This window comes from Scylla paramamosain, chromosome 16, assembly GCF_035594125.1.
Source record: "Scylla paramamosain isolate STU-SP2022 chromosome 16, ASM3559412v1, whole genome shotgun sequence".
Classification (NCBI taxonomy): domain Eukaryota; kingdom Metazoa; phylum Arthropoda; class Malacostraca; order Decapoda; family Portunidae; genus Scylla; species Scylla paramamosain.
The window spans coordinates 11,401,312-11,426,420 of record NC_087166.1 but is presented as its reverse complement, the minus strand read 5'-3'; the positions used below and the strand labels follow the sequence as shown (position 1 = coordinate 11,426,420).

The 25,109-nt window shown below is 45.6% G+C and overlaps 1 long non-coding RNA gene across 4 annotated transcripts in view; it reads left to right on the top strand.

Moving 5' to 3' along the window:
• Positions 1–25,109, top strand: part of LOC135108040 (uncharacterized) — a 105,921-nt gene that overhangs the window by 78,998 nt on the left and 1,814 nt on the right. For all 4 annotated transcript variants that reach the window (XR_010272113.1, XR_010272115.1, XR_010272114.1 and 1 more), the window contains exons 3-4: positions 22,889–22,995; positions 24,003–24,361. This is a non-coding gene — a long non-coding RNA (uncharacterized LOC135108040). The remainder of the gene's footprint in view (positions 1–22,888; positions 22,996–24,002; positions 24,362–25,109) is intronic.

The window sequence follows — 25,109 nt, the reverse complement described above, 5'->3', positions numbered from 1 at the left end:
ATTCAACATCACCCTCGTACTGTCACCTCCTCCCGCCTCCCCTCCCGTCACTCTCCCCGTCACTCTTCCCGTCTCAGTACGTGAAGGGATGCTATGTTATGCCGCGGTATTCTAGGAAAGTGAGGCAGCAGAAATTCATAATCTTGACCTTATAGTTTGTCTGACATTGGTGGAAGGAGAGAGAGAGAGAGGGGGTGGGGTGATAAGAAGAATAGAATGAAATAATACAAAGACAAGCATCTTCAGTATTTTTCTTGCTTTTGTTTTATTTTACTTTGTTTTGTATTGTTTTGTTTATTTACGTTCCCCCTGGACAGAACCTCTCCTTCCCCCCCAAAATAAATAAAAAGAAATCAGGAAGGAATGGTAGAAGAGAGAGAGAGAGAGAGAGAGAGAGAGAGAGAGAGAGAGAGAGAGAGAGAGAGAGAGAGAGAGAGAGAGGACACAGAGACAAGAGTTAGCGTCGGGGCCAAGAGGATACAAGTCGATAAGTCGCGGCACTGCTATTTTCGTGTGTCTGTAAATATATAGTTTAACGAGAGATACAGAATCGTTTATCTGTGCCCTTTACGTCCAACAAGTTTCTCCGCAAGAGAATGATGGACGCGAAGGATGATTACTGACGGTGCAGGGGCGTGGGTGAGGGTGAGGTAGGCAGGGGGAGGGGTAAGTGAGGGTGATGAAGGAAGGGTGAAAGGCACAGGCAGGGAGGAAGGGGAGGGTGTAGTGTTAGGGTGAAGGGGATGCTAGAAAGGAAAGGCTGTGTAGGGAATAAAGGCAGAAGGTTGTGGTGAAGGGGAGACAAGAGGGAAGTGGGAGATGGTTATAGTGAAGGGGCGGTAGGGGATAGTGATGTGGTTGTATGGGTGAAGGAAGAGGGGCATGGATGAGTGGTAAAGGGGAAAGGGGGTATGATATGGAGATGAGAGTGGATGCAGTGATGAGGGAGGAAGGGAAGGTATAGTTACGGAGGAGAGATGAGAGGGCGATGGTGATGGAAGAAAGAGAAGGACGAGACAGAAGAAGGTGGAGGAGAAATGGGTTATGTGTTGGAGGAAGGAACGAGAAGAGAGGCGATGGAGGAAAGGTACAGGAGTAGTGACACCTAACAAACACAACACCAAACGGAAATACAAGAACACGTAACAATTAAGAACACACCAAACACTTGAAGAACACATCACATACCTAAAAAAAAAAAAAAAAAAAAATACACCATACTTATTTACCATTGTCACACACACACACACACACACACACACAGACAGAGTCCCCCGGCAGCCATTCCTCCGCCAGACACTCCCTCCCTCATCTTGGCAACACAGGATCTGAAATTTACATACATCTCGCCATTTTAACGACACCATGAAGGCTGGCCAACAATTTTCCTAAGTGAAGAAGAAGCGGAAAGACGGAGAAGGTGGTGGTGGTGGTGGTGGTGCTCGTGGTGGTGGGTGTATGGATGGGAGGGTGGAGGAGAAGGAGAAGTAGGAGAGTGGAAGGAAAGAGAATAAGGGTTGTATTAAAGCTTAGGAGAGAGACAGACAGGCAGACAAACAAGATAGCCATTTAATTCTAGTTTACAATTAATATAAATTTCTTAAGAATTTTAGCATACCACAATGTATATTAACTATAAAGTCTTCTCGTGTCCCTAGAACGAATGCACTACAAAGGTTAACACACAACACAACACAACACAGTGCAATACTACACAGTGCAATACTACACACAATATGACAAACTGTTTAAAGCCAGGAATGTGTGGATGGTTAGATCTCCTTCATATGAATTTGTAACTTCCCTGTTTGGTTGGTTAAGTTTGGTGATAAAATATATCTTAGTAGAAGGATGCTAGTAGGTGTGTGTGTTTGTGTGTTTGTGTGTGTGTTACGTAAGCGTTTGTGTTGCTGTGTGTTGCTTTAAATTGTTCTGTAGTTGAATGTGACGAAGTTTATGGTAATTTTAACTTAATTGTTTCGATCACATTCATGGAAGGGAAGAGAAAGAGACAAGGGAAGTGTTGTTGGTAGTGATGGTGATGGTGATGGTGTTAGTGATGGTGGTAGTGATGGTGATGGTTGTAGGGGTTGTGTATGGTAAGGTACGTATAATATTTTGAAACACGTTGAGGATTTTTTGTATTGTTCATCTTGTTGTTGTTGTTGTTGTTGTTCTTGAGCGTGGTCGTGGTGGTGGCGGTGGCGGTGGCGGTGGTGGTGGTTGCGTCATGGTAAGTTACAAACAACTCATTTGCAAAACATCCACGTAAATCACAGGAACGTGTCTGTTTTGCTCCGATCATTGTGTTGCGTTACTTCTTTGCATGTTACTCTGCTGATGATAATGACGATGATTGTGATGATGATGATGATGATGACGAAAACGGGGCAGCTAGCAGTGGTGGTGAATTTGATCATTACGATGATAATAGTAACGATGACAGTAATGATAGTGATGATAGTGATGGTAAAAATAGTGATGATTATAGTGCTATTTTTGTCTCTGTCCCTTTGAAAATTGGTTCCTCTTTCTATCTTCGATCCTCCTCCTCCTCCTCCTCCTCCTCATCCTCCTCCACCTCTTGTCGGAGAAGGAAGACCTGGCAACCCTGCAAGAGAGGACGACGCCCAGGGTTCAAGGGTCAGAGGTCAAAGAGAGAGAGAGAGAGAGAGAGAGAGAGAGAGAGAGAGAGAGAGAGAGAGAGAGAGAGAGAGAGAGAGAGAGAGAGAGAGAGAGAGAGAGAATGTTTTTAAGCCAGCATATACTTGTGCATTCAGACTCGATCAGCTTCTCGTGTCTATAAGTGTAGATCCACATGGTAATTGAGTCTCGTAAAGAATCCTGCATGCACGTGTTTACCTTCTTTGTTTGTCACACGTGGGCTCTCTCATGCGTAGGTACAGTTACAATAGCTGGATTGTAACTTGTTAAGGTGTAAAGAAAACCTAATATTTTTTTCGCTTGTACATTATATTGGTCTTACATGGGAAGTCTTTCACGTACCAGAACGTAAGAGAATAAGGGAAGCTGCAGTAGTAGGTAGCGTTGTAGTTAGTTTTTAGTGAATGTGTTAAGAGGCTAATATTTTTCTCATGTACATTATATTGGTCTTACATGCAGTATCTTTCACAAACTACAGTATAAGAAAATAAGGAAAGCTAAAAGAAACCGTCAGGCAGTCACTGTAACAAAGTATTATTAACTAACTTTAATATTTTTGTACTTAACAGAACACTATGTTAACTTTCTTCTATTATGATCTTTATATTACATCTATAAGCCTCCACCTTATACATCACATTTACAAAGCACACATCTGTATCTCTCTATGATGTTTTAACTGTATATACACGTAAACACTTAAACAGATACAAAACAGAATATTTTTCCCAACCGCATTCACAATCCATACACGTCTCCCGCTCCAAGCTCAACCCTCGCCTTTTTGAGCCCAAGAACTCACGGGAACTCTTGGAAACGCTTGCCTCATATGTAGAAGGATGACGCTGATCCCTTACTCCATCTAATGCTGCGCCAACACTCCCCTCCTCAGCGGCTCTTGGTGTCTCTGTCAGTGGCCAAATATTTCCTGTTGTGACACACTGAGGAAGTTGACGTAAAGTTGATGTTGGTGGAGGAAAGCAGCGACTCCCCTCACCTCTGCCCCTCCTTAGTCATGGTTCATACACACACACACACACACACACACACACACACACACACACACACACACACACACACACACACACACACGATCATTTCTGTTGCTTACAGACTATGGAAATGTTGTGTGTGTTTTTGTTTTTGTTTTTTATTAGAAAGAGCTCGATGAAGGACGTGAAAAGTAGGTTTAGAAAGTTTACTTGAATATTGTCGTTCTCTTGAAAGGAAATAGGGAACAGATGGCACCGGAAAAAATATTAAAAAATCTTTGTTTCTAGAATAAAAGCTGCCCTTTTAACGCTTCTTTTCTTATTCTTATTTTTTTTTCTTTTTCGGTTCTTCTCTCTTCTCTGCTTCTACAACTACTATACTATTATTATTACTACTAGCACTACCACAACCCCCACATCCCTTCCCTCTCTCTCCAGCAAATCCATCACCTCCTCACACACACACACTTCTCCCCGCTGCGTCCATCCACCCGCTGGTAATTTCAGCCTTTTTTATGCTCGTGCTGTGTTGCTTTCGATAGTGAGGTTAGACACCCACAAGGAAGACTGGCTGCTCCTCTACCTCCCCCTCCATCGCCCCCGCCTGTGACTCTTCCTCCTCTTCCTCCTTCTCCGTGTCCTATACCATTCCTCCTCCTATACTCTTCCTTCTCCTCCTCTTCCACCTACTCCTGCTCCTACTCCTCCTCCTACTCCTACTGCTCCTCCTACCCCTACTCCTCCTCCACCTACTTCTCCTCTTCCTACTTCTACTACTATTACTACTACTACTACTACTACTACTACTACTATTACTACTACTACTACTACTACTACTACTGCTCAGTGTCTTTTCCTCCTCCTCTTCCACCTCCTCCGTGTTCTATACCCTTCCTCCTCCTCCTCTACTCTTTCTCCTCCTCCTCCTCCTCCTCCTCCTCCTCCTCCTCCTCCTCCTCCTCCTCCTCCTCCTCCTCCTCCTCACCCAGCATGACCTCACCAGACGCTAGGTGAATACTAACATTCCCCTTTGACCTTGGCCGCGCCCCTCGCCCCGCCACCCTCGCCCCTTCTCCCGGAGTACCCAAGGGCGAGCATCCCACACTCTTCCCCCGTCGCCGTCTGTCCGCCGCGTCTTTGTCCGCCTTCGCTTTTGCAAATGGGAGAAAAAATATAAAGTCTTTGTGGTTTTTTCACGCATAAAAAAGGTCCCGATGCGAGTTATAGCGGAGATACTGATCTTTAGGGGGTTTGAGGGGAGGTGGTGGTGGAGGTGAAAGTCTGAGATAGGGACTGAAGGGCCGGTGACGCTAAGAGTGATAAGGAGTGGAGTGGTCTGTGCCTTGTATGGATGTGAGGTAGTGGTGGTGGTGGTGGTCGACGAGTTTATGCTACTCAGGTGAAATAGTTGTTTTGTTTACCTGTGATTTTTTTTGTTTTTTTTGTTATAAGAGAGAGAGACAGATACAGAGCAGATGGATACATACATACATACAGACAGACAGACAGACAGACAGACAGACAGACAATAAACTGACAGATATGGACAGACACAGACATAGAAACAGACACAGAGACAAATAGACACACACACACACACACACACACACACACACACACACACACACACACACACACACACACACACACACACACACACACACACACACACACCCTCCCCTATTCCCGCTACACACACACCTACACACACTACCCCCAACACACACACGCGCACAAAGGGACACAAACACACGTAAACACACACACACACAGTCAGGCAGGGAAGTGGGATTTTCGGCGTGTCGTGAATAATAAAGCACAGTGTTCGCGTCGCCATGATGGTCAAGGCACCACAAATAGATTAGGCGTGAATAATTTTGCGGTGTTGGGGTCACCGTAACCCTCTTGACGTGGCCTTTCACCAATACCTCCACTGATCTTTCTTGCTGGAGGGGACACGTAGGTTGCCACAGGGAGGGAGGGAGGGAGGGCGTGGAGGGAAGGGTGACAGCCAGTGTGTGTGTGTGTGTGTGTGTGTGTGTGTGTGTGTGTGTGTGTGTGTGTGTGTGTGTGTGTGTGTGTGTTTGTGTGTGTGTGTACTTCGCTGCTCTATCCCCCTCCTCCACTTTTACTGTATTGACTAATATTCCTCCACCTCTCTATCTTCCTCCATCTCTCTTTATCTTCTTCCTCCTCCTCCTCCTCCTCCTCCTCCTCCTCCTCCTCTACCAACTAATATTCTTCCATCTCTTTTTCTTACCTCCCTCCATCTCTTTTTAGCTTTCTTCATGCCTTCCTCCTCCTCCTCCTCCTCCTCCTCAAAACATAAGACAACAAATAAAACATCCTTCTCAAGCGACGCCAAACATTCCTTCATGCGAGTCTTTCACATCTGCTGTTATCCATCCTCCAATCTCGTCGATAGCATTACATTTACGGCTCTCGAGAACTGTTCCCAACTCTTCTGAATGTTACGAGGTCGTCTTTACTTTTTTTATGTTGTTTTGGCGACGTAATAGATACAGTAGTGTTTTTACATTCATCTATCTGTTGTCTTGGCCGAGTATTTGTCCAGTAGTGTTCAGTTTTTATCTTCCTTTCATCTCTGTTTCTCTCTCTCTACCAGCTTCCGGAAGAACTCAAACCCTGGTCAGTGAGGTCACCACGTGCGACCTGCCACTCCAGCACAGCACAGGAGGAGCATTGGTGGCAGTTGTGATCTCTTTCCTATCAAATTTCCACGTAGTTTCTCCACACTACGTAATACTTGTTTGTAATTTGGAGGGATCAGCCGGCGGGGGAGGAGTCTTCAATTTTTTTTTTTTTTTTTTACCAGTCCTCCTTTTCATTTTTTTTTTTTTACCAGTCCTCCTTTTCAGTGACAGAACCTCCCATTATCTCCTCTTGTGTTACGTGAATTAAATCAAATATCCTTACTTCAATGTGAGTAACTGGTTCGATAAAGGTTACGAGGTTACGAAATGAATGATTGTACGTAAAGATTTAGATAAGAAAAGAACTCTTGAATGTCCCTCCCCCAAAGGGTAAACAGAAAAAGAAGGAAAGGAGTTAATCATGAACTTCAGAAACTATTATCCGTGTTACTGACAGTGTAGAATCTTATAGTATTTCATTTTTCTTACTTATTTTTCTTTGTTAGTTATTTTTTTTCTGTGTATTTTTGTGTGTATTTTTAACGCAGTTTTTGTTTTCATTCTTTCTCTTTTTATTAAGTTATAGAAGTGAAACGAAATATATAAAAAGAAATTGCCACTAAATTAGATAAAAAAAAAAAGTATTCGTTATTGGCACCAGTTGTCTTAATTTACTACATTTTTCTTCAACATTTCAACCCGAAGAAAAAGTTTTACGGAGAGAAATCAAAGCAATGAAAGAAAGAACAAGACAAAAGTTCAAGCAAGAAAAAACAAAACACGCTCACTCGCTAGTTGAAGTCTGAAGTCAGCGGGAGAAATGGAGTCGCGCTGAATAACAAATTTTTCTGCTGCCGGAATTGTGTAATTGAAAAGCCGAACAACTTGACCTTAGCATCACGAAAAATGTCTGTTTGGACGAACGTGATCTGAAATCTCGACGGCTGGTAGATCACGACGGAGGAGGAGGAGGAGGAGAAGGAGGAGGAGGAGGAGGAGGAGGAATAATAATAAGAAGAACAGGACTGACGATGTGGAAAAGAGTGTTGTATTGGATAAGTTTTAAAAGAATAGGTAAATTTGAAGGAAGCAAAAAAGAAGAAAAGAAGAGGAGAAGTTGGAGGAGGAGGAGAAGGAGGAATGCAAAGGTATACAAAGGAAGTCCAAACAGCCAAAGAGGAGGAAAAAGGATAACGACAACGACAACGACAAGAATAACAAGAACAAGAACAAGAACAAGAAAAGAACAAAAAGAGTGTAGACAAGAAAAAAATAGGAACGGAAGCGAAAAAGACGAGAAAGAAAAGAAGAGAGGACAATAAGAAAAGAAACAAAAAATGTAAACAAAGATAAAAAAAGACAAAAAAAAGATAAAGGTGACGAAAACTAACAAATGAAACAGAAAACAAATCAGAGAGGGCAGAAAAGAGAAAAAGATAGAGAGAGAGAGAGAGAGAGAGAGAGAGGTGGGGGGTTGGAGACAGAGAGGACACGAAAAAAGGTAGCGACATCTTGTATTCTGACTGAAGGCTTGGTGTTTTATTTCCACTAGAGGAAGTGAGTGAGTGAGAGCGAGTGAGTGAATGAGTGAGTGAGTGCGCCTCGCTTCTCCTCACCTCACCTTGCCTTGACATTCCCCGGGTTGTGAATTGGTGATGAACCGGAGACTCTGTGCTTAACCTTCTATTGCCGGACGCCAGCTTCAGGTCTCGTATCTAATTTAGTGTTGCCTTTTGAAGTTGAAAAACGGTGCATCATTTACTATCCGAAGCTTTTCTGTATCTGTGTGCGTGTGTGCGTGTGTGCGTGTGTGCGTGTGCGTGTGTTTGTGTGGAAGGGGATACGTTCATGACTTTATAAACGGACGCGCAGTATTTTATGCATGAGGTTCCGGTGCTGAGCTGGTTTTGTTTGTATGTACGTGTGTTAGGGGAAGGTTTGGGGGGAGGGTGGAGGGGAAGGGGTGAATGGGGTGTCCGTGTGTGTGTGTGTGTGTGTGTGTGTGTGTGTGTGTGTGTGTGTGTGTGTGTGTGTGTGTGTGTGTATGGTGGTGTTCATTAATGTGGATTGATGAGAGAGAGAGAGAGAGAGAGAGAGAGAGAGAGAGAGAGAGAGAGAGAGAGAGAGAGAGAGACCGACAAACAAACCAAACGGACAGATACACGAACAGAAAAACAAACACACACAAACAGAGAAACACAAACCGACGAACAAAAAGGAGAACAAACTAAACCCACCAAAAAAATAAATAAGTAAAATAAATAAATAATAATAACTATCCCATCAACAAAAATGCGAGAGAAGAGAAAAGTGAATTGAAATGAGAAAAGACTAAGACAGCATAGAACACAATAACACAACGCAAGTAACAAGTCCTAATTAAACTTTCTGACACACGCCTTTTGTCCCGGCTGCTATTCGGAGGAAGATCAGCCAGTGTTTGGGAATTTCAGGAATATACACGTCTATTTTTGCTCTAAAGAAGGGGAGAGAGAAGAAATGATAGGAAGGTGTGTGTGAAATGTTAGAATGCTTTGTCTGTTTGTCATGTCCTCCTCCACACACCGTCTCCAGGTCTTCTTAGGTCTTCCCACTGGTCTCCTTGTCATGTCTTCTACACACCGTCTCCAGGTCTTCTTAGGTCTTCCCACTGGTCTCCTTGTCATGTCTTTCTACACACCGTCTCCAGGTCTTCTTCTGTCTTTCCATTTGGTCAAAACTAAACTAACCTAATCTTTCCCCCTCCTCTCTCTCTCTCTCTCTCTCTCTCTCTCTCTCTCTCTCTCTCTCTCTCTCTCTCTCTCTCTCTCTCTCTCTCGAGGCGACGCTGTGACGCTGGAAAATCGTACATTGCAGGTCAGAATGGATCCTGCTTCCTACTCCCGTTTGCTTACTCCGCTCTGCTTAAGGTTTTTCTTGCTCTCTCTCTCTCTCTCTCTCTCTCTCTCTCTCTCTCTCTCTCTCTCTCTCTCTCTCTCTCTCTCTCTCTCTCTCTCTTGCCTTCCTTCTCTTAATTTTTGTCTATAATAATCTTTCTAGTTATTTATATTTTTCTTTTTGTCTTCGTCGTCATTCTCCTCCTCCTCCTCCTCCTCCTCCTCCTCCTCCTCCTCCTAGTTTATCCTGACGATGAGATGACAACAGCCTCTCTGACTCCCCTTCCCATCTTTGTCTGTCTGTATGTCTATCTATCTGTCTGTCTATGCGTCTGTGTGTCCGTCTCTCTGTGTGTGCGTGCGTGCGTGGACCTTTGCCATCCACCAGCGTCGCGGCTTCTGGTGACGTTCGTGAGCCTCGTTTCTCTTGCCTCATAAACCCACAAATTATTCCGTGGCGGCGGCGACCATTCCTCGTGCATAACATTAGGGCGGGACGAGGTCAGGGCTTGCCAGGCGGGGAAGCGACGCATGACACTCCCTCCCTCTCCCTCCCTCCCTCCCTCGTCCTCCTTACCAGAGAGAGAGAGAGGGGGGAAAGCAAAGTCATCAGTGCCACCAAAGCAAAAAAACAAGAATTTCCCAAAAAAAACACATTTTAAGACCCCCAGAGAGAGAGAGAGAGAGAGAGAGAGAGAGAGAGAGAGAGAGAGAGAGAGAGAGAGGAAAAGAGAGGAAGAGGAGGGAAATTTGTGATTCAGATGCGGTAGGAATAATTTCGCGGAGACCAAGAGGAGGAGACTGGTAGGGCGTTCCGGATGGCGACGCGCATAATGCAGTTTGAGATTTTGATTCGAGTTATATTTGGGGGATCAGAGGCAAGGAGGAAGAGGAGGAGGAGGAAGAGGAGGAGGAGGAGGAGAGGTGCCCGGGGTCTTGAGGTTTGAGGTTCGAGGCTTGAGGGAATGAGGGTGAAAAGAATCTGCGACGCCCCTCACGGCATCGCCTTTAAGTGTCTTCTGCTCCTGGACGCTGACGAGAGCCCGTGGGATGAGTTGAGGTGGTCATCTCTCTCTCTCTCTCTCTCTCTCTCTCTCTCTCTCTCTCTCTCTCTCTCTCTCTCTCTCTCTCTCTCTCTCTCTCTCTCTCTCTCTCTCTCTCTCTCTCTCTCTCTCTCTCTCTCTCTCTCTCTCTCTCTCTCTCTCTCTCTCTCTCTCTCTCTCCATCCTTTTCCTTCTTTCCTTTCCTTCCTTTATCTCCTTCATTCCTATCTCGTTTCAGTCTTTCCTCCTCTCTTCTCATTTCCTTCACTCTTCTTTCCTTCCTTTCGTTTTTTTTTATTTTCTCTTCTTTTTCTACCTTCATGATCTCTGTCCCTTCCTCCGTATCTTCATTCCCTCCATGCATACATTCTCTCCCTCCCTCCATTCCCTCCCTTTCCTTTCCACGCTCCATTCCAGCACATCATATTATAACTATGTATTTTTGCCTTTTCTTTTTTTCTTTTTTTTTTTTCTTCTTTTTCGTATCGTGAAGTGATTCCCTCGACGTTGTGAGGTGGGTTATAGTGAAAATATTGATGATCTTTGCCTTTCCTTATCCTTGGCATAACGTATGGTGTCTCTTTTAGGATCATACTCTGAAACACTTCCGTACCGCACCTCCACTGCTTTCTAAAGCCTCTAATTGAAGCTGCACGGTGGTTTCAAGGGTGTTTTTACGGGTTTAGTGACAGATTAACAGGATTTCTACTTTATTAACAGAAGAAACACTCTTGAAAACCAGCCAAACTATTATGTTCCCTTTGAAAATAGTCGCAGTGAGAGAGCAAAGAGTTTTTAAATAAGAGCCGCAGTGTTTCATAGCGTGGCACACTGACCGCCTCACTTCTCGACATTATTTTGGTGTCGTGGCGCTGGAGTGTTAATGGTCATTGCCTCGTTACCTCGTGTGTTGAAGGGATGTCTTGTATAGGGATGGATTTTGCTTCTTATGGTGAACACTGATGAAAATAAATCGGTGTGCTCTGTCCGCGTCGCCACTCGCAGCCTCCCCGTCAAGTCCCCGCCAAGTTAGTCACTCGTCATATGAATCGTACGTGAATAATACCTGCAGGTGGACGAAAGTGAAGTTAAAGGATACGGACATCAAACTTTTTCGTTTAACTTTGATTTTTAACTTTGAAACTGTGATAATGTGAACGAATACGCTTATTTGAGGAATAACTGATTCATTATAAAGTAATCTTGTATTTGTTGCGTTCCAGTATTTGTCAGGGTTATGTTTTGTATCACGTTTTAAGTCATTTCCATCGTTTAACTAAAAATCAGAATGACAGACATATAACCTTCATTACTAACAGACATACAGAGAAACAGAGAAATGGACGAGTGGAAGAATGAACTGAGAAAGACAGAGTAACAGACTAATACAAACAGATAGAAAAGAATAAATAAACAGACGAACGGAAGGATAGAGAAAGACAGACCAACAAGACCAACACACAGACAGACACAACCACGCGTCAGACACGACCCCACACCCTCACTGAGATAAGAGATCGAGTGCCGGGGACATGCTTCCTGGCTCATCCCTGCCGTGCCTCCGCCGCGCCGTGATGGAGGATGAGGGAAGGAGATGGGGGCGCCTCTCCCTTGCCTCCCTTGCTGTGGGTGGCGCCAGAACCTAAACTCGTTGACGTCAGCGGCGCGGCGACCTCTGAGTGGCTGGGGTGAAAAGGTCTATCGATCCGGCGACCTCGACTGCAACGGCCGCGATTCCGTCCACCGATTTTGTGTCTAATTTTACCCGAGGCGTGCGGCGGCGGGGGCGGCGTGGGGCGGCAATGGGGGTGCAGCTTGAAGGCATGCGAGGTGCGTGGAGGTGGCCCCGTCAGGAGGAGGCTGACGGAGGCTGGCGAGGAGAATTGTAACAGCCGAATGACAGTCCCCGTCACACCCTCCCCCCGTCATCCCTCGACCCCTCAACCTCAATTAGTAGTCAACAAAATGGCCGTCTCGAGGAAACGCCATGGTTAGCGTGGGGCGTGGAGACGCGGCGCGGCCTCGCACACACACACACACACACACACACACACACACACACACACACACACACACACACACACATCACACACAGCACACAACACACACACACACACATACACACACACGTACAACCATGAGTGTTGTGCTGGTGGTGGTAGGTACTCAGAAAGCTTCACCGCTCCTCTGCTTGACTCGATTCCTGCTGGAGTGTTCGGCGTGGCTGACAGACAGACAGAGCGAGCGAGCCTTGGTGCGACACAACCTGCGATAATCTCTCCCTATACCACATATTAAGAGCATTTCAGAGGGACTTTATTTTATCTTTTATTTTTTTTTTTTTTTTACGATATTTATTTTTATGTAAGATGAGTTCCTGCCAAGGGGCAACAAAAAAGACGCCAACAAAAAAGATGTGATACCAACAGAGATTTGTCCAAAAAAAAAATCCAAATTAAGAGAAAGCTTCTTGATTTGCTCTTCACCATTTTCATACACTTCATATTTCTTCTTCCTTGCAACTTCTCTTCACCAAACAACCTAGCAGGGTCCAAAAGGTCTGCTGTTGTTTGATTTCCGTTTGCATCCTTTTGTATGGATGTTGCTTCCGTTGATTTTTCGTCGTGTCCGTTCGGTAAGTTGTCTTTGAAACCATAACTAATTAAACAAATTTGTCTATTTTTACGGAAACGGGGACAACCACGCGTTCTCCTCCTGCAGGAAACGAAGGAAAGAGGAGAGTATGAGGCAACGTATCACCACTATTAATACTACTACTTATAATAATAATACGCCGTTATTATTACCACCACCCTACTCACCATTATTATTTTCTCTAAGTTCAGGACTCCTTTCTCTCTCTTTCTCTCTCTCCCTCCGTATTCCCTGCGCGTGGCAAAGGGTGACAAAAAGCCTACAAGGGTGGATGGCCCGGAGGTCCCTCCCTTAGGATCTATTCTTTTTTCTTTCCCCTTTTTTTTTCCTTGCTTTTATTTTCGAGAATCAGAAAGAAATGGAAGGGAAGTCGTCTTTTCTTTCATTTTGTTTTGTTTTGTTTTGTTTTTATTGCTTTTTAGTGGTACGTCGTATGTGTAGTAGTGGTAGTTGTTGGTATAATAGTAGTTGTAGTAGTATTAGTAGTAGTAGCAGTAGTAGTAGTAGTAGTAGTAGTAGTAGTAGTAGTAGTAGTAGTAGATGATGTAGTGGTTATAGTAGTAGTCACAGATATTACTGATGTTGGGATTTTTCATCACAATCACATTATTTATTTAGTTATACCTATCTCTCCATTTATCTATCTTGTCATTACAGTGGGCGTCACACATCGCATCTCCTGTACAAAGTGATCCTGTTGGCTAGAGACGGCGATTACACACTGCACCGTACACTCCACCTGCCGGCGGCGGGAATACTCCTTCCTTGCACTCGTCGACCTGAGGACCACCCCATATTTTGAAACACTTCTGTTCCTCACCTCCTCTACCTTCAAAATGCTTTAGTTGGGGTTAAACGGGTCTTTATGGGTGGTTTTCTACAGTTATAGTGAAGATTAACATTTCTACATAATTAACAAGGAAAATAGTCTTGAGAATCCAGCTAATGCTCCTCTGTGGCTCTGTGTGTGATGAGAGCAAAGCGTTACAGAAATAACAGTCATTGGTCCACGCGCGACCCACAGAGGTGAGATGAATAGATAGATGGATAGACAGAGATACGTAGATACCACCACTACCACCACCACCACAAATAACTCAAGTACTCATAACACAGGAAGAAAAACAGAAAAAGAACGTAGAAGAAAAGAGAAGAATATAGAAATAACATCGATAGGAGATGGCGAAAATGAAATGGCTTTTCTAGGGAGGGAAGACGTGAGGACGGACGAGTCGAAGATGGCGCTCGCGTGTGCGTGGGTAGGGGGGAAGGGAGGAAGGGGGGACAGATCGACTCGTTATTGTTGTTTTTCATCCCTTTTTCATCATCAGTTCCTCGTAAGCGTCTTGTTGCCGTACGTTGATCATTGTCTCCAGTTTGTAAGCCCCGCGCACCCACCAACCCACGGCTGTCATTAGGAAATCACCTCTGCTGCTTTCATCCTCGTAATTAACGCTGGTAAATCTTCGCCTTCGCCTCTCCTCTGCTGCAGTCTTAAGTGCATTGTAATCAGCAGGCGAGGCATCGGAACAATTACTGGAAGCTCAAAGTAAATAGGAAGGAAGAATCGTAGACCTTAAAATGGAGAGAGAGGTTCAAAAGGTTCCTTAAGTTCAAAAGGTTCCAGTCAGCTTCGGGTGGTTCGGAACGCTTCGGTCTGAACCACTGAATCCACGCAAACGAATTAATCAAAAACCAGAAAATAAGAAAAAGAAAATAGAGAAATAGAAAGCAGTGTGATAAGTTTCAAGTCTTAAAATAGCAAGGGAAATTCAAAAGGTTTAAGTCAGTAGGTTGGAGTGGTTCGGAGCATTTCAGTGAACCAGTGAACCTGCGCTACTCTGACCTTGTTGCGACGCCATAGAACGAAAAGAGAAATATATAAATGAAATAAAAAAAAAATGAAAACACAAAGTCGCGAGGGAAATTCAAAAGACTCGAGTCAGATATGAGTGATTCGGAAGATTTATGAAGTGAACGACCGAACCTGCACCATTATGACCCAGGCTGTTGCGACGCCAGAATGCAAATTGATCGAGAACGAGACAAGAAGTGGAAAAAATGGGACGAATGAGTGAGGCTGAGATGAGGATGGCGTGAGATTGGGATGAGACGAGGAGTGAGGCTGGGAAGGGAAGCCGTTAGTGAGACAGAGAAAAAAAAAGATAAACTAAGTATAGCAGACGACATCTCTCTCTCTCTCTCTCTCTCATCTCTCTCTCTCTCTCTCTCTCTCTCTCTCTCTCTCTCTCTCTCTCTCTCTCTCTCTCTCTCTCTCTCTCTCTCTCTCTCTAGCTAAAAATATGAATGAAGAGGGACGAAGCAATGAAGTAGAAGAACAAGAAGATAGAGAAAGAGGAGGAGAAGATGAGAAAGCGAAAGAGTAAAAGGAGAAGGAGTAGGTGGGAAAACGAAGGAGTAGAAAAAGGAGAAGGAGTAGGTGGGAAAACGAAGGAGTAGAAGTAGGAGAAAGACGAGGACGAAGAGGAGGAGATGAGAAGGACGAGAACGAAGAGAAAGAGGAGATGAGAAAGTGAAGTAGCACGAGGAAAAAGGAGGAGATGAGAAAAACGAAGACGAGGAGGAGGACGAAGAGGAGGAGGAAATGAGAAGGACGAAAACGAGGAGGACTAGGAAGAAAGAGGACGAGGAGATGAGAAAGCGAAGGAGTACGAGGAAGGAGGAGGAGGAGGAGGAAGAGGAGGGAGAAGTTGCAACAATTGAGCATCGACCTGCGTAGCTCTACCATTCATTCCGGAGCCTGTGAGTAGGAGGAAAGCCTTCGGGAGAGAAACTTATTCTCCGCTCTTCCTCTCCCTTTTTTCCTCCCTCCTTCTCCTTCTCCTCCACCGGCTCGTCCTCCTCCACCACTCACCTCTCCATCCGTTCTTCCTTGCTTCTCTCTCTCTCTCTCTCTCTCTCTCTCTCTCTCTCTCTCTCTCTCTCTCTCTCTCTCTCTCTCTCTCTCTCTCTCTGACCCTTCTTTCTTTCTATCTTCCTTCTACGCCTCCTCCTTCATTACTCACCTCTACAGAGAGAGAGAGAGAGAGAGAGAGAGAGAGAGAGAGAGAGAGAGAGAGAGAGAGAGAGAGAGAGAGAGAGCAGTAGTAGTAGTAGCAGGACCACTTTAAACACTCCCTCACCACCCACCACCACCACCTCCACCTTCACCACCACCACGACCGCCACCACCACATACCATCTCCTTTGTGTGTGTACGTACGTGAGAGAGGGAGAGGGAGAGACAGGAGTTGTAAAGCGGTGTTAAGTTAGATGTGTATCACCTGCTTCATGGCGATCTATTTGTTCTCTCACGCCCTCATTAAGTGAAGGGGGGGAAGTGCAGCGCTCGGCGAGTCACGAGAGCGATACGGGATTGAATTGTTCCGACCTTGTTTGTTTACATGCAAGGAGGCAGGGAAATGTTAGGTGTTGCTGTGACCAGAGAGAAAGAGGCGAGTATTTTGCGCTCGTAATGATGACACCGCGAAGGAACAGATGCATCAAGGGGGTGTGTGGAGGAGAGAGAGAGAGAGAGAGAGAGAGAGAGAGAGAGAGAGAGAGAGAGAGAGACGAGAGAGAGAGAGAGAGAGAGAGAGAGAGAGAGAGAGACATAACTGCTTTTCCTAGCGTGACAGGAAGCTTCATCCGCTAATTAAAGCTTTTGGAAATGGAGAAAATAATAAAATAGTGGAGGGAAAGAGGAGAGTTTTGTCAGCATCATAAACATCCCCACTTCGGAGCCAGCTAAAAGGATCAGTGATAAAAATCCCCCGCGGCTGAACAGAGTCACAACCCCGCCGCGCCAGGAGCACCCCAAAAGCGACCCAACACCAGCGTGGTCACAGGGGCGAGTTTTTCGTCATCCTAGGGGCGCGCGCGTCCCCTCCCTTCTGGACCCGTACGGCAAAAAATCGCCCGGGAATCATTAGTGTCATTCCCGGCGGTGGAGGGGCGAGGCGTTTTAAGCCTTACGCCCCACGGGAGGAAGGGCGGCGCGGCGCTGAGGTGCCTGGCGGGGTCTGCTCCGTGTGGCGGCGGGCGGGCAGTGACCATAAGTTGGGCCGCAGACCCGCGTTAGTCATTCTCAGTGGTGTAGGAGCCAACTTGCCGCGCGCTCCAAGATCAACATTTCAGGGGGTTTTAGGGACGTCCCTGAGCTCTCTCTGGGGATGAGGGGAAGGAGGAGGGGAGAACGTAGGAACAGCAGGAGAGAAAGGGAAGGAGAAGCAGGAAGAGGAGTAGGATGAGTCTCTACTTTTCCAGCCCTCGTTCCAGGTTTAGCTTTTGTCTTAACGGCGGCTTATGGCGCGGCCCTGGTGTTAGTGGTGCCACGGCGTGTGTTTTGTGTCCCGGGCAGCCCCGTAACGGCGCCGCCACGCCACAGGAGATGGCGGGGATGGCTGGGCGCCGCAGGAGTTTTAGGAAAAGAAAACATGTTTGTTTCTTAAATATTGGTGGTGTGATTAATATTACTTCTTATTTTGTTGTTATTGTTACAACTACTGTTACTATTGCTGCTGCTGCTGCTGCTGCTGCTGTTGGTGCTACTATCTTTGTTACTGCTGCAGTGGTGGGGTCCACATATAGTAACAGTAATGATAGTGAAAATGATGTTAAAAATGTCAAGAATGAGAATAATGACAGGAAATAGAGGAACAAACAACAGTAATCATGGTGATATTGATAATGACGATATTAACAATAATGATGATGATTATGATGATATTATTATTATTATTATTATTATTATTATTATTATTATTATTATTATTATTATTATTATTATTATTGTTGTTGTTTTTGTTGTTGTTTTTCTTGTTGTTGTTGTTGTTGTTGTTGCTGCTGTTATTATTGATGGTGATGCACATGATTCTAATTGTGATGATGATAATAGATAGAGATCGTTATATTTTCCATGCGTAGTTACCTCTGTAGATACTATGGTGTTTGACGAAGGAAAAGTAACAGAATATAGCAGCAGTAATAGCAGTATCAGTAGTAATAGCAGTAGGAGTTATAACAGTAGTAGCAGCAACAGTAGCAACAACAAATGGTGATGGTGAAGGTGACATCAAATACAAACATAGTAAAACTGTCTTACTGGGAACCGCAGACTTAGGTACCTCTCTCTCTCTCTCTCACTCTCTCTCTCTCTCTCTCTCTCTCTCTCTCTCTCTCTCTCTCTCTCTCTCTCTCTCTCTCTCTCTCTCTCTCTCTCTCTCTCTCTCTCTCTCTCTCTCTCTCTCTCTCATTGTTATGGTCATCACTTTGTCTGCCTCCTGCTGGCCTCACGAGTAATGCCTTCCTCTCCTTCCTTCCTCCCTGCATCTTTCCCTGCCTCTTTCCCTTCCTTCCCGCCTAAATCCTTTTTTATTGCATTTTCTTTATTTACATATTCTTCTTATCTTTATTCTTGTATTTTTTTTGTTGGCCGTTTTCTTTACTGTTGTGTGGAGAAGTAGTTGTATCCGTGGTGTTGTTGTTATCATTGTTACGTGAGTTGTTAGCTTGTCTTATCATTTCGTATAGATAAAATAAATAATTTCTTTACTATTTGTATTTAAACACACGGCAACAGAAGCATTTATTTTCTTCTTCTTGTAAACTCATTAAATTCCTTTCGATACTGTGACTGTTGTGTTTAAAGACGTCATAAAATGTATTTTTTCTTCTTCTTGTCTTTTAAACTCATCAAACTCCTCTTGATAATACTGCCACTATACATAAACACATAGAGAAGCATTTATTATATATATATATATATATATATATATATATATATATATATATATATATATAATATATATATATATATATATATATATATATATATATATATATATATATATATATATATATTATTTTTTTTTTTTTTTTTTTTTTTTTTTTACATTCTTATAAACTTCTTCTATTTCTTTTGTTACTATGACAGTTTTATATAAACACGTCGAGCATTTATTTCTTACCTTCATGTAAACTCATTAAATCCCTTCCCTTACTATGACTATTCAATAAACACAAGACCAGCGTTTACTTTTTTCACCTTTCTGTAAACTCATCTCCCTCGTTGTTATCTCTTCGGAAACACTTGAATTTCGTTGAATATTCCGGAGGACGGCATTGTTATTCATAAAATTTCGTACAAACGGATGGGCAGGACATCTTGACGAGACAACTGCTCACCCAACCACCGAGGCTGAAGCACAGGCCTCGCTCCCTCCCACTCATGCCACATTAACCACCACCACACAGGCCTCGCAGTGCCCCATCCCGTCTCGTCTTTACCCCAACCCTCTCCACTAACCCCTAACCCCACGCAACCCTCGTCTTTACCTCTCTCTCCCTTTTTTTTTTTTTTTTTTTAATCTTCACTAGCTTTTGTTGTTTTTGTGCCCGTCTCAACACCATTTTTTTTTTCTCTAGCTCTCAGTCTTCTCGTCTGTATCTTCACGTTAACTTCAGCTTCATTTCCTCTTTCCTCATTGTTTCTCGTGTGTTCTCACCCTCACCTTAATACTGCTTACTATATAACCTCACGTCTCTTCCATCATGCCTTCCCACTTTTTCATACCTTGCTTTTCCTCACCCCTTCCTTTATCCACTCACCTGACTTTACCTTTCTCCCACTCTTGCTTCCCTTACGACACACACACACACACACACACACACACACACAGACACACACACACACAGCATCAAGGCCTGTGACTCTGAGAGGACAAAAAGAGCCAAAAAGTGTAGGCGTTTCTTTCCTCTTGACTCTTTTAACATGAGAAGCGTTTGTGTCGTCAGTCCTTGGCGGCGGGAAGGGACCGGGAGGAGGAGGAGGAGAAGGAGGGAGAGGATGGAACAGATGGATGACATGGAGATAGGTAGGGGAGAAGGACAAGGAGGAGGAGGAGAGATCAGTAGGCCTACGCTCCATGGGGTCTACGGGATATATTTCAAGACAGTCATATTTTTCCGGCCCAGCTGAACAGACATTATTTTACTCGTGATTACACTCGGGTTGAATATTCATCCGGGGCGACACTGGAGCCCACGCGATGGTTGTAATTTTTAACCGCGTCCCTCTCTGGCGGTCCGGGCGAGCTCCTGCGGGCATGAGCGGCACAATACACGCCTCGGGGACCGTTGAGCCGCACTACCGCCCTCCGCCAATGAAGTCGAGAGTCGCGTGTAAGTCCCCGCCTCGCCCGCCGCATTATCCAAACAGCCAGTCTCATTTTTATAACCTAATTTCGGCGGGAGTGGGTTGAGGAACGCTACCTCAGAGTAATCGCTTGGGACACGAAGACTAGACTCATTTGCATTTTGTGAATATTAAGTTTTTATAAGTACCTCCCGACACCGCTGGCTGGATAGGCGTAAGCGGCGTCACTGAGAGAGAGAGAGAGAGAGAGAGAGAGAGAGAGAGAGAGAGAGAGAGAGAGAGAGAGAGAGAGAGAGTGTGTGTGTGTGTGTGTGTGTTTTACTGAGCACTGCCTTCGCCACAGCCTCCTCCTGTTCATGTGTGTGTGTGTGTGTGTGTGTGTGTGTGTGTGTGTACTTGTAAATTTTTATAGATATTACGACTGGCACACCCAAAAGAGAGAGAGAGAGAGAGAGAGAGAGAGAGAGAGAGAGAGAGAGAGAAACTTTTAATGAACTCACACTAGACTAGGAAGAGAAACTGTAGGAAGATGAAACGGAGGAGGACAGGGAAAGGGAAGTCGGAAGAAGAAGAAGAAGAGGAGGAGGAGGAGTGAAATAAGAACAAACAGATGAGCATCGGAGTTTAAAATGTTTAGCTGAGTAAGACGTATGCGCCTTTCTTGCCCTGAGAGGAGCAGCCCCACGCGCGGCCACGGAAGCAAGGCAATGAAGAAATATGTCGCGGCGTTTCTTGCTGTACCATTAGTTAATTACGAGTTTCTTGATGAGAGTTTAAAAATGCATGTGATCTGTAAAAATGACGCGGTGGGAGGGTGTGTGTGTGTGTGTGTGTGTGTGTGTGTGTGTGTGTGTCTGTACTGGTGAGGGTTGGATGATTGAGAGAGAGAGAGAGAGAGAGAGAGAGAGAGAGAGAGAGAGAGAGAGAGAGAGAGAGAGAGAGAGAGAAAGTTCAAATTAGATCGTTTACACACACACTCACTCACTCACTCACTCACCCTCTCTCTCTCTCTCTCTCTCTCTCTCTCTCTCTCTCTCTCTCTCTCTCTCTCTCTCTCTCTCTCTCTCTCTCTCTCTCGTGCATGCCGGCGCACGTGTCTGTCCTTCATTTCGTAACTTGTCCATTCCGTGTTATATTAAAAATTTAGCCTCAAAGTGCTGCAGCTCGCTCACTTCACAGCGGGAATGAGAGCAGGGGAGAGGAGCACAAAGAGGAGGAAGATGAAGAGAAGAGGATGAGGAAGAGGAAGACACGAGGAACAGGACGAGAAAGAGGAAGACAATAGTGACAAGATAAAAGGAAAAAACAAAGAAGTGAAGGAGGAAGGAGCGCAGTACAGTCTTGATCGGAGGGCTGCACGGCGCGATGAGGGAGCAGCGGCTTCCAGGACAGCTAAGTCCCTGCTCAGCTCCAGCCCGCCCATTATCCTGAGTTAGACGCTCCCTGTCCCCAAGACACTCGTCCCCACATCCCCATCCGACCCAGGCCTTTGGGGCCACCCTTCAGGAGACACGGTTAGCGCAGCTAAGCTCTTCATGTCCCTTTCATAAGTCGCTAAGTGCAATACACCACAAAGAAAACCATCACACTGACCACTCGCTGCTGCTGCCGCCCGTTATTTCAAGCTTCAGAAATCACGATTTGATAATTCATTATGAATGAATGAATTTAAATAAGAATTCGTAACTTTGATAGAAATGTTTTATCCGCAAAAAAGTTGCGCTAATGAGTGGAGCTTAGCGAGCCGCCATTACCACCGTCAAAAAAGTGGCGGCGTTCACCGGTCCATTAGCGAGCAGGGAGGCTCTCCGTGGACGCTGCGGTTCTTTAGCGAGCAGGGGAGTGCAGGCCCGCTATAACCACCAGTTTGATAACCAATCAGGACACGGAATGATGACAAGTCCGAAATGTCATTGGCTGCCGCCCAGCAGGGAGCATCGCATCGGAGGGTTAGGTGAAATGGCCATTAATTTTCGACCATCAGAGCCGCGCTCTTCCTGACATCAAAGAATGTTTCAAGACTCCTGGTTTGTTTGATCACAACTTTAATGAAAACTGTATCTCGACCACAACTTGGTGAACTTAGTTATCTGAAGCGGGTGGTGTCACTGGCCTTCGTTAGCTTTGCATATTAGTTAAACCCGTGACAGGCGGTGAAGACGGCGAAGCTGAGTGAAGGTTGTGGGAGCGGCGACCCTGCGGCGGAGTGTCAGTGGCCACCGCGGTCCCCTCATCAGCCCCATCCATACTGGAAAGGTTTGCAAAGGGTGGATCACACAAACTTTTTCCCCGATTAGATTAAAAGAGTTTCCTCTCGAGGCCAATGGAGTGTACCTCAGCCAATTAAGTAGACCAGGACAGGAGGAGGCCAGCCCGTGCCGAGGGAGGGAAAGGCAGGAGAGACGCACGCCACCCGCGGCACCACAAACTCTGCCGCATCCTCGACACAAAAAGGGACTTGAGGAAAATAGAGTCGTCTGTCGTCAATTATTTATTTGTTATTTTGCGAGGGCTGCAGAAGGAAATGGAGTGCTGTAGAAGCCATCGACCTTCACCACACCACCCAGGCTGTGGACAACGATACTCTTGTCTCGATTGTTTTCTTTGGTGGATCTTTGACCCAACGATGAAAATGATGACGGTATTACATAAAATGATGATACGAGTGATAATAATAATTAACAATAATGAAAAAACGCGCGCGCGCGCGCGTGTGTGTGTGTGTGTGTGTGTGTGTGTGTGTGTGTGTGTGTGTGTGTGTGTGTGTGTTCGTTCAGGTCGCCGTAACGTGCGTCACAACTACCCATGTCGTGCAGTGTTAAGCTTGACGTGTGACAAACTCTTCCAGATTCCCACCGGAGCTGCCGCCGCGCGCCGCCTCATTATCAACGTGGCTGGTCGAGGATTCCACATAACGTGATTCCTGTCCTCAGCAGATACGAAATATTGTTCGAGGTAAGTGAGATCATAAGAGTCCCCACGCTGATTGAGAGGTTCTGATCGCCTTACGTGCATCGCGGCTTCTTTCAAAACTCTTCAGACGTAATCTAATCCAGTTACTTCCAGCCGATTGTCCTTTGTTTCCCACGCCTTCGTGTAGGTGACTACGGGACGCTATTATTATTAATTTTCATAGATTCACTTGGATCTCTTAATCTAACCGTAGAAATCGTGATAATATGATAGGTAAACGTATTTTCATGAGCCACAAAAGCTAGGGAGAAAGACGAATGTAGGTGATGAGGACAAAAGCCAAACCGAAGCCTAGCGCAGTGTCAGGACGCTGCCGTGGTCTCCTAGCAACGGGAGGGATCTGGCGGCGGTAATGCGATTTAGCATGTGGTGAGTGCAGATATGAGGTCCCCGTCCCGCGCCACCACAAATTTGGAATCCAGCTCTCCATTTATACCGAAATTATTTTCTAACGGGAGACATTTTCTCTTCCCCGTCCCCTTAGAAGCCTTTTTAGAGAATGTAACGAGAGAGCGAGGGTTTGGATGAGTGGCAGCTTACTGAGCTGAGTTTTGGTGTGTTGCGTGGGCAGGTGTTTTCCCTCACAGACGGCAATGTGTTAGGAAGTAAGCGTGAATGTGGCTGATGACCTTTTGGCGTGGGCGTGACTGGGAAGCTATTGATTGCTAAGGGGCGCCATGCACTGCCCGCCCGTCCCGCCCGCTGCTCCCGCCACCCTCGTGTAGGTATAGCCAGGTTACCCCCGCCACACTTCCATACGTACATAGGTTGCCAGGTCGCCCACTCACTTACGCACCACATAAACACGAAAATTTTAAATAGTGGGTACCTATAGATTCATGTTGTCTATTGTTTGTTTTCTTCATAGGTGCAACTCATATTTATCTTCAAAGACGTATTAAGCCACACGCTCCCTTTTAAACGATACTCCGTCAGACCATAGAATCGCCTCGATTAGGCCTTAGTTCACTTGATGTTTGTATCCGCAGACCTGAGCTTCACCAGTCACGCTCCCATGGACTTCGTGACTGGCTGTTCCGCCGCTGCACACCTCAATGAAGAAAGAACAAGACTACACAACTGATGAGGTTTACTGTGTATGGAATTAAACCCCACTACAACTGTGGTTTATTGGCGAAAGCTGACAGTTGCCCACGTCTTGAAGAGAAGACGTGGAGCAGAAATCAGTCACCTTCCGCCAATAAAGCACAGTGGTAATGGTGTTTGTCTCCACGCCCCCACACACTTCATCTCCCAATCCTGCCTGTCCTGTTCATCCCATGGAAGTGAGATCAACCAGAGAGAGACGGGAAGGAATAGTTGTGAAAGATGGAGAAGGGAGAAAAAGGTAAGTGAAGGCAGAAAGAAAGAAAGAGGTAAAGTGGGGGGGGGATTTATTCTCTCCTGTCCATCACCCTTCCTACTTCCTTACCCCTCCAGTTTCTCTCTCTCTCTCTCTCTCTCTCTCTCTCTCTCTCTCTCTCTCTCTCTCTCTCACACACACACACACCGTGTAGCGTAGTGGTTAGCACGCTCGGCTTGCAACCAAGAAGGCCCGGGTTCGCGACGAGGCAAATGGGCGAGCCTTTTAATATGTAGGGAAAAGCAGGAGAGACGCACGCCACCTGCGGCATCACCAACTCGGCCGCAGCAAGCAAGTAGGTACGGGATGTAACCAGAGGGGTTGTGACCTCGCTGTCCCGGTGTGGTGTGTTAGTGGTCTGTCCTACCCAAAGATCGGTCACTATGAGCTCTGAGCTCTTTCCGTAGGGCAACGGCTGGCTGGGTGACAGCAGACGACCGTATGCGAATCACAGACCTTTCCTCCACCCTCCACCTACATCCTCCCTGTCTCTCCCCCCTCCACCTCCCTCCCCCTTCTCACTCTCCCACTTCTCTCCCCCTCAGCCTTCCCTCCCTGCTCTCTCTCTCTCTCTCTCTCTCTCTCTCTCTCTCTCTCTCTCTCTCTCTCTCTGAGATAGAGGAGAGGTGGGAAGAGAGAGGAAGAGTGGAGATGAAGAGGAGAGGAGAGGAGAAAGAGATCACACACACACACACACACACTATAAACTGAAACATTTGTTTATCAGACACTT